Source organism: Eleutherodactylus coqui, chromosome 2, assembly GCF_035609145.1.
Source record: "Eleutherodactylus coqui strain aEleCoq1 chromosome 2, aEleCoq1.hap1, whole genome shotgun sequence".
Taxonomy (NCBI): domain Eukaryota; kingdom Metazoa; phylum Chordata; class Amphibia; order Anura; family Eleutherodactylidae; genus Eleutherodactylus; species Eleutherodactylus coqui.
In genome coordinates this window covers 310,523,703-310,533,951 of record NC_089838.1, presented here as the reverse complement: position 1 = coordinate 310,533,951, position 10,249 = coordinate 310,523,703, and the positions used below count along the sequence as shown (strand labels likewise).

General features: G+C 50.5%; 3 non-coding genes across 3 annotated transcripts; 1 reads left to right on the top strand and 2 right to left on the bottom strand.

Moving 5' to 3' along the window:
• Positions 1 to 2,784: 2,784 nt before the first annotated feature.
• On the bottom strand, positions 2,785 to 2,857 carry TRNAM-CAU (transfer RNA methionine (anticodon CAU)). The gene has a single exon. It is a non-coding gene; the product is annotated as a tRNA-Met (tRNA).
• Positions 2,858 to 3,079: 222 nt separating this feature from the next.
• TRNAE-UUC (transfer RNA glutamic acid (anticodon UUC)) lies at positions 3,080 to 3,151 on the top strand. Its single transcript has one exon. It is a non-coding gene; the product is annotated as a tRNA-Glu (tRNA).
• A 494-nt stretch (positions 3,152 to 3,645) lies between these two features.
• Positions 3,646 to 3,718, bottom strand: TRNAR-ACG (transfer RNA arginine (anticodon ACG)). Its single transcript has one exon. It is a non-coding gene; the product is annotated as a tRNA-Arg (tRNA).
• Between the last annotated feature and the right edge of the window lie 6,531 nt (positions 3,719 to 10,249).

The window sequence follows — 10,249 nt, the reverse complement described above, 5'->3', positions numbered from 1 at the left end:
AAAAGCACAAAATGGAGAAAGATTATTAGTGCCTCGTGAGGAAAGATCATAGGAGGATTGGCCTTATGACCAGCAGCCTGAGGGTGCATTCACACGGCGCGTTTTTGCTCCCAATCGTATATACGTGACCATCTGAGGCATTGGTTTCCAATGTATTCGTTCGCACGGGCGATTTTACGGCGTGTAAAAACGGCAACCCACAGAAAACAGAACATACGCGACCGAAATATGTGCCAACGCATATTGGATGGCCGAAAAGATAGTTTGAAAAGTAGGAACAAACGATAATACGCTTTCTAGCTCTGGTCATGATCGCCGAGAAACGTTCTTTCCGGCGATTATACGCTGCGGACGTGCGAACGTAAATACGCCTACGCTCGTGTGAATGCACCCTAAGGGAGTACGTGACTTCAGCACCCATTATTGGCAAATTATCCATTTATAGTCTTTTGTTCAGTGAACTGGACCTGTGTTGTCCATATCTGGGTGAATTCCAAAAATTCATCTAACCCATGATAATACACAAGTGACCGGCCACTATGGGGGTCACTATTACTACTGGGGCCAATATAGGGGACACTATTACTACTGGGGCCACTATGGGGGTCACTATTACTGCTGGGGCCAATATAGGGGACACTATTACTACTGGGGCCAATATAGGGGACACTATTACTACTGAGGCCAATATAGGGGACACTATTACTACTGGGGCCAATATAGGGGCCACTATTACTACTGGGGCCACTATGGGGGACACTATTACTACTGGGGCCACTATGGGGGACACTATTACTACTGGGGCCAATATAGGGGACACTAATACTACTGGGGCCACTGTAGGGGTCACTATTACTGCTGGGGCCACTATGAGAATCACTATTACTACTGGGGCCACTATGGGAGTCAATATTACTACTTGAGTAAATATAGGAGACACTATTACTACAGGGGCTACTATAGGGGACACTTTTACTACTGGAGTAAATATTGGGGACACTATTACTACAGGGAACACTATGGGGTTCACTATTACTATTAGGGCCAATATAGGGGACACTATTACTACTAGGGCCACTATGGGGGTCCCTATTACTACTTGGACCACTATGGGGGTCACTGTTACTACTGGGGCCACTATGGGGGTTACTATTACTATTGCGGCTACTGTGGGGGTCACTATTACTACTGGGGTCACTGTGGGGGTCACTGTTACTATTAGGGCCAATATAGGGGACACTATTACTACTAGGGCCACTATGGGGGTCCCTATTACTACTGGGGCCACTATGGGGGTCACTGTTACTATTGGGGCCACTATGGGGGTTACTATTACTATTGGGGCTACTGTGGGGGGTCACTATTACTACTGGGGTCACTGTGGGGGTCACTATTACTACTTGAGCCACTATGAGGGTCCCTATTACTACTGGGTCCACTATCTGGGTTACTATTACTATTGTGGCTACTATGGAGGTTACTATTGCTACTGGAGCCACTTTGGGGGTCACTATTACTACTGTGGTCACTCTTATTGCGGTCACTGTTGGGGTCACTATTACTAATGGAGGAACTATGGGGGTCACTATTACTAATGGGGCCACTATGGGATTCACTATTACTGGGGTCACTATGGGGGTTACTGTTACTATTGTGGCTACTATGGGGGTCACTCTTAGGCTGGGTCACACAGGGTGGATTTGCCGCGGAAATTCCGTGCGGAATTTCGCCGCGGCAAATCCGTCTGCGGCCGCTAATCTCGGGATTAGCCAGCCATGTGGACGAGATTTCTCAGAAATCTCGTCCACACGGGACGGCCAATCCGCTGCGGTAAGTCAGGCAGGAACCATGGCTGCGGCGACCGCAGGCGCGGCTTTAGAATATGCAGCATGTCTATTTATTTTTTCTTTCCGCTGCGGCCGCGCTCTCCTCTATGGGAACGCCGGCCGCAGCGGAAGAGCGAGCGGCCAGGCCGCTTCAAAGCCGCCGCGGGTTTTTCCGCGGCCGTTCTCCCGGCGGAAATCTCGCGGTTTTTGCTGCGGCCAAACCGCTAAATTTTCGGCGGGAATCCGCCCTGTATGAACCCAGCCTTAGGGTTTTGTCACACATGCATAAGTGCATTTCAGTTGTGCAAATCTGATGCATATTTGTGAGACCAAAAATCGCTTACGCCCGTGCTTTTCGGCCTCTCCAGTGTTATAGTGCATATATGCGCACGCAAAAAAGAATGCAGACAGGCTTAATGAAATGGGGCGCAAATACGCAGTGAATATGGAAGTTCCCTGTGCATTCACTGCGTATTTACACCCGCCCATTCACTTAAATGCCCTAAAGATTTAAATGGCTATTTAGCCTACAAAGGTCCAGATGTGTTATTTTTTTCACGGAATTGCGGAACATATTGTGCATTAAAGTGTGCACAGAGCGCACATTTGCGCACTTCCCACAGATTTCTATGGGGTTCCTTAGTGCACAAATGTGCTTAAAAATATTGCAGGTCCTATTTTTTTGGATATGTGAGAATGCATGCAATAATGGAAAATGTATCTAACCATTGATTTTAATGGGTTCTGTTCTCTGATTGCGTGCAGAAGTTTTGAGCGTGCAAATATGCAGTAAAAAAGAACATGATGCGATTTTTCCATCTCGCTGCATCACTGGAAGTAAGCAAGCACACATGTAAATAAACCCTTTGAAAACAATGCGGTCTTTCTCAGTGCGAGTTTTGTGCGTCTCGCAATGCACAAAACTGAGTAAAGATAGGAGGAAAAAAATAAAAACTCCTGCCCCGTGTGAGGATCGAACTCACGACCTTCAGATTATGAGACTGACGCGCTACCTACTGCGCTAACGAGGCATCTTGTAGGGGGTCACTTGATGCCACCACACAAAAAAATGGAATTCTGTAAGTATAAAATTAAGACATTCAAAAAGTCAGAAAATCGCATTGCAGCTTCCCACACAGGGAGTGTAGAAGGCCTGCGCCAGCATTAAGAATGCCGTCCCCCGAATTCTAATCAGAGTACTAACCACTAGCACTAGTATCTAAAACTTTTTAGCAATGCATGCAAGCAAGGTTTCCCATATGGTCTAGCGGTTAGGATTCCTGGTTTTCACCCAGGCGGCCCGGGTTCGACTCCCGGTATGGGAATGAGTGTTTTGCTAAGCTTGTGCCTGCATTCAAAGGCCTGCACCTTTCTTGCAGAATTAAGCGGCTTAGGTTGCAGATGCTCTTGGCAGCCAAAAATGCTGCGCTAACGAGGCCACTTGCAAGTGGTTGTTGATGCCATCCATGCTTAAAAATGAGTTTTCAAATCATGAAACTGATTTTTTTTCTACTTATTACTGAAAAAGGGTCTCAGCGGTTCCCATATGGTCTAGCGGTTAGGATTCCTGGTTCTCACCCAGGCGGCCCGGGGTTCGACTCCCGGTATGGGAATGAGCATTTTCCTAAGCTTGCAACTACATCGAAAGACCCTCTGAATTAAGATAGCGCTCAAAAAGTTCATAAAAGTATCATTCAGGCTGTCCATCTACAAGAGCACCTTTGCTTTTTCATCAAGAATGCAGTGACCCGGATTCAAACCAGGGTTGCTGCGGCCACAACGCAGAGTACTAACCACTATACGATCACGGCGACATTCACGAGCCAGGTAGGAGTCGAACCTACAATCTTCTGATCCGTAGTCAGACGCGTTATCCATTGCGCCACTGGCCCTGTGTGAGAGGTTGCCACTAATCATGCTCCCCATTTTGGACTTTTGCTACGCTCGCAGCCATATTCAAAGACCTCAACACGGTTGCTTTTAGCCCCTAGCCAAAACCCTTCTGCCTTGTTTGCTACCTTTCCATATTATCCAGTATCGTTTCGGTATTGAATGGCAAAGAGCAGTGCCTATCCAGTTAAGGCGGAGGGAAAAAACAAGGATAGATCCATGCCCCGTGTGAGGATCGAACTCACGACCTTCAGATTATGAAGGTGATGTGTGACTTAGGGCTTTTACCCACTAGCGTTTTTCTTAACACTGTGATATCACTGTGGGTTTTTTTGGGTCTTTTTCATTCATATTTACTCTTCGTGCTCCTTCACACAGGCGTATGCACAACCGCGCTATGAGGACCAAAACACACTGCTGTAGGCGCGGCTACGCTCACCAGAACGGACGTAGTTACGCTGGAACAAGGGAAATTTCTTCCCCTTCGCCAGCCATTCACACTCCGCAGCAGAGCACAGGAGTTTCAAAAAAGCGGCGCAAAGACAGCGGCTGCCCGATCTTACTTGCAGGTAATATTCACTATTTATCATCGCCATATTAGGTAAGAAAAACACGTGATTTTGCCCTCAACTAGACTTTTTTGCGTGCATATCAACATATTTTACAGTATTTTTGCGCCTGCAGGGCATGATTTTTTGCGCATGGGACACAATCATGTCCCCATATAAATGGCTATTTAGCCTAATGACCAAATGTGTTCTTTTTCTTGCTGAATGATGCAGCGCATTTGCGCACCCCCATAGACTTCTATGGGAACCTCTGGCGCACCCAAAAGTACAGCATGCGGCGTTCTTTCCACGCATGCTAAGAAAGGAATTGTGAACAAACCCATTGCAGTATAAAGGGATCTACTCTCTGTGTATTGTCTGCACAAATTTTGCGCATACAAGCACGCCTTAGCATTTTACTGTAAGGCTGCTTTCACACCGGCGCTGCGGTCAGTTCAGGGTTTCCGTCGCTTTGCTCCGTTTTTGGAGGAGAGAAACTGGAATAAACCTGAAAAATATCGGATGATTTCAATGGGGTTTCAAGAAAAGGGAAAGCAAATGGTAAGTCTTCAGTTTGTAGCCCTTCCATAAGGTTTCAGGAGGGGAAAATGGCGCAGTCTACAGCATTATTTGGAAGCAAATGGAAACCTTTCCATTTGCTTTCCGTTTTTTTTAAACCTTAATTGAAATTAATGGGGAAATACTGGTCCGATTTTTTTTTTTCCATTTTATTTTAATTTTTCTCTTCCAAAAATGGAGCAGAGAGACAGAAAAGAAGCCATAAGTTTTGTGTGTTGTGAGACGCACAAATCCTGCACGAATAAGAAACCCAAATTGCGACAAGTCCTATCTTTGGGCGTTCCCTCCGAACGCCTCGCCCATTGTTTTCAATGGGGCTGGAAAAAGCATTGCATGGTGTGTGAGGAGCTCTGAGTGCGATGGGTGGTTTCTAGAGATGAGCGAACCTACTCGGCCACGCCCCTTTTTCGCCCGAGCACCGTGATTTTCGAGTACTTCCGTACTCGGGTGAAAAGATTCGGGGGGCGCCGTGGGTGAGTGGGGGGTTGCAGTGGGGAGTGGGGGGGAGAGGGAGAGAGAGAGGGTTCCCCCCTGTTCCCCGCTGCTACCCCCCGCTCCGCCACGCCTCCACCCGCCCCCCGGCGCCCCCCGAATCTTTTCACCCGAGTACGGAAGTACTCGAAAATCGCGGTGCTCGAAACGAGTAGGTTCGCTCATCGAAAGCAATGGGAAACACTTGGTGTAGGACTGCTACTTCCCTGAGGTAATGGGGAGCGTTTTTTACACAAACGCCTTGCATTTGTGAGGACATCGCACACCCCAGTCCGCGATATTGTGCTTGTCCGTGTGACATTATCCTACCTGATATTGCACAAAGAAGAGGATTAGAGATGAGCGAACACCAAAATGTTCGGGTGTTCGTTATTCGAAACGAACTTCCCGCGATGCTCGAGGGTTCGTTTCGAATAACGAACCCCATTGAAGTCAATGGGCGACCAGAGCATTTTTGTATTTCGCCGATGCTCGCTAAGGTTTTCATGTGTGAAAATCTGGGCAATTCAAGAAAGTGATGGGAACGACACAGCAACGGATAGGGCAGGCGAAGGGCTACATGTTGGGCTGCATCTCAAGTTCACAGGTCCCACTATTAAGCCACAATAGCGGCAAGAGTGGGCCCCCCCCCCTCCCAACAACTTTTACTTCTGAAAAGCCCTCATTAGCATGGCATACCTTTGCTAAGCACCACACTACCTACAACAAAGCACAATCACTGCCTGCATGACACTCCGCTGCCACTTCTCCTGGGTTACATGCTGACCAACCGCCCCCCCTCCCCCCCACAGCGCACACCAAAGTGTCCCTGCGCAGCCTTCAGCTGCCCTCATGCCACACCACCCTCATGTCTATTTAGAAGTGCGTCTGCCATGAGGAGGAACCGCAGGCACACACTGCAGAGGGTTGGCACGGCTAGGCAGCGACCCTCTTTAAAAGGGGCGGGGCGATAGCCCACAATGCTGTACAGAAGCAATGAGAAATAGAATCCTGTGCCACCGCCATCAGGAGCTGCACACGTGGGCATAGCAATGGGGAACCTATGTGCCACACACTATTCATTCTGTCAAGGTGTCTGCATGCCCCAGTCAGACTGGTAATATGTACCTTAACAGTAACCACGTTGGTGGTAATGTGGTGGTGACTGCGGACCTAGTAGCACGGTTGTATTTTGTTGGTTTTCGGAATGCGGCCAGGATTAAGTGGGCCGTGGCGGGGGGATGGTGTGGGGGCTCTCTTGTTGTATCGGTAAAGGTGAAATTCTTGGACTGCCACCAGACGAACCAATGCAAAGGCATTTGCCAAGAATGTTTTCCCTGTTGGAGGAGGAGGGGGATGTTTTTGAGGCACTACGTGTCCTCTCCACGTGTCCGTGGTTATATGCACCTTAACAGTAACCGCGTTGGTGGGAAATGGCCTCGCCGCCATCATGTCTTTGGGAAGCCTCTGTTTCCACACCCCAGAGACATACGATTAGCAGCGGTATAGGCAGAGCCCAGAATTCGTAACATTTCAGCCGTAGCATTAGGACAGGCCCCACTAACATATCAGTAGCAGCATTATAGGAGGAGCGCAGTCTTCGTTCCATGTCAGCAATAGTAGCACTCAAGACAGGCCCCAGTAACAATTCCGAAGCAGCAGTATAGTGGGAGCGCAGTCTTCGTTCCATGTCAGCAATAGTAGCACTCAAGACAGGCCCCAGTAACAATTCCGAAGCAGCAGTATAGCGGGAGCGCAGTCTTCGTTCCATGTCAGCAATAGTAGCACTCAAGACAGGCCCCAGTAACAATTCCGAAGCAGCAGTATAGCGGGAGCGCAGTCTTCGTTCCATGTCAGCAATAGTAGCACTCAAGACAGGCCCCAGTAACAATTCCGAAGCAGCAGTATAGCGGGAGCGCAGTCTTCGTTCCATGTCAGCAATAGTAGCACTCAAGACAGGCCCCAGTAACAATTCTGAAGCAGCAGTATAGTGGGAGCGCAGTCTTAGTTCCATTTCAGTAGCCTTAGTATAGCCAAGGCCCAAGTTACATTTATGTAGCTAAAGTGTAGGCCAACCCCACACACCTTTCTGTACCATGAGTGCAGGCGAAGAACATACAAATTGCTATGATTACACTGTAGGTGAGGGCCCCAAAAAATTGGTGTACCAACAGTACTAATGTACCTCAGTAAAAATTGGTCATGCCCAACCAAGATGGCAGGTGAATCGCTTTGGTTAATGTGGCTTAAGTGGTAACTAGGCCTGGAGGCAGCCCAGTGTAACGAAAAATTGGTTCAAGTTAAAGTTCAAATGCTTTTAAGCGCATTGAAACTTATAAAAATTGTTCAGAAAAATTATTTGAGTGAGCCTTGTGGCCCTAAGAAAAATTGCCCGTTCAGCGTGATTACGTGAGGTTTCAGGAGGAGGAGCAGGAGGAGGAGGAGGAATATTAGACACAGATTGATGAAGCAGAAATGTCCCCGTTTTGGATGGTGAGAGAGAACGTAGCTTCCATCCGCGGGTGCAGCCTACGTATTGCTTACGTATAGCTGCTGTCCGCTGGTGGAGAACAGAAGTCTGGGGAAATCCAGCCTTTGTTCATCTTGATGAGTGTTAGCCTGTCGGCACTGTCGGTTGACAAGCGGCTACGCTTATCTGTGATGATTCCCCCAGCCGCACTAAACACCCTCTCCGACAAGACGCTAGCCGCAGGACAAGCAAGCACCTCCAGGGCATACAGCGCTAGTTCAGGCCACGTGTCCAGCTTCGACACCCAGTAGTTGTAGGGGGCAGAGGCGTCACCGAGGATGGTCGTGCGATCGGCTACGTACTCCCTCACCATCCTTTTACAGTGCTCCCGCCGACTCAGCCTTGACTGGGGAGCGGTGACACAGTCTTGCGGGGGAGCCATAAAGCTGGCCAGGCCCTTAAAGACTGTTGCACTGCCTGGGATGTACATGCTGCTCGATCTCCGCACCTCCCCTGCTACCTTGCCCTCGGTACTGCGCCTTCTGCCACTAGCGCTGTCGGCTGGGAATTTTACGATCCGCTTGTCCGCAAGGGTCCTGTGGTATAGCAACACTCTCGAACCCCTTTCCTCTTCGGGAATCACAGTGGGCAGGTTCTCCTTATAGCGTGGGTCGAGCAGTGTGTACACCCAGTAATCCGTTGTGGCCAGAATGCGTGCAACGCGAGGGTCACGAGAAAGGCATCCTAACATGAAGTCAGCCATGTGTGCCAGGGTACCAGTACGCAACACATGGCTGTCTTCACTAGGAAGATCACTTTCAGGATCCTCCTCCTCCTCCTCCTCCTCCTCAGGCCATACACGCTGAAAGGATGACAGGCAATCAGCCGGTGTACCGTCAGCAGCGGGCCAAGCTGTCTCTTCCCCCTCCTCCTCATCCTCCTCATGCTCCTCCTCCTCCTCCTGTACGCGCTGAGAAATAGACAGGAGGGTGCCCTGACTATCCAGCGGCATACTGTCTTCCACCGCCCCCGTTTCCAAGCGCAAAGCAGCTGCCTTTATGGTTTGCAGGGAATTTCTCAAGATGCATAGCAGAGGAATGGTGACGCTAATGATTGTAGCATCGCCGCTCACCACCTGGGTAGACTCCTCAAAATTACCAAGGACATGGCAGATGTCTGCCAACCAGGCCCACTCTTCTGAAAGGAATTGAGAAGGCTGACTCCCACTGCGCCGCCCATGTTGGAGTTGGTATTCGACTATAGCTCTACGCTGTTCATAGAGCCTGGCCAACATGTGGAGCGTAGAGTTCCACCGTGTGGGCACGTCGCACAGCAGTCGGTGCACTGGCAGCTTAAAGTGATGTTGCAGGGTGCGCAGGGTGGCAGCGTCCGTGTGGGACTTGCGGAAATGTGCGCAGAGCCGGCGTGCCTTTACGAGCAGGTCTGACAAGCGTGGGTAGCTTTTCAGAAAGCGCTGAACCACCAAATTAAAGACGTGGGCCAGGCATGGCACGTGCGTGAGGCTGCCGAGCTGCAGAGCCGCCACCAGGTTACGGCCGTTGTCACACACGACCATGCCCGGTTGGAGGCTCAGCGGCGCAAGCCAGCGGTCGGTCTGCTGTGTCAGACCCTGCAGCAGTTCGTGGGCCGTGTGCCTCTTATCGCCTAAGCTGAGTAGTTTCAGCACGGCCTGCTGACGCTTGTCCACCGCTGTGCTGCCACACCGCGCGACACCGACTGCTGGCGACATGCTGCTGCTAACACATCTTGATTGCGAGACAGAGGAGGAGGAGGAGGAGGGTGCTTTAGTGGAGGAAGCATACACCTCCGCAGATACCACCACCGAGCTGGGGCCCGCAATTCTGGGGGTGGGTAGGACGTGAGCGGTCCCAGGCTCTGACTCTGTCCCAGCCTCCACTAAATTCACCCAATGTGCCGTCAGGGAGATGTAGTGGCCCTGCCCGCCTGTGCTTGTCCACGTGTCCGTTGTTAAGTGGACCGTGGCAGTAACCGTGTTGGTGAGGGCGCGTACAATGTTGCGGGAGACGTGGTCGTGCAGGGCTGGGACGGCACATTGGGAAAAGTAGTGGCGACTGGAAACTGAGTAGCGCGGGGCCGCCGCCTCCATGATACTTTTGAAGGACTCCGTTTCCACAACCCTATACGGCAGCATCTCAAGGCTGATGAATTTTGCTATGCGGACGGTTAACGTTTGAGCGTGCAGGTGCGTGGCGGCGTACTTGCGCTCCAACAGTTGCGCAAGCGACGGCTGGACGGTGCGCTGAACTACACTGCTGGATGGGGCCGAGGACAGCGGAGATAAGGGTGTGGGTGCAGGCCATGAGGCGGTAGTGCCCGTGTCCTGAGAGGGGGGTTGGATCTCAGTGGCAGGTTGGGGCACAGGGGGAGAGGCAGGGGTGCAAACCGGAGGCGCTGAACGGCCTTCGTCCCACCTTGTTGGGTGC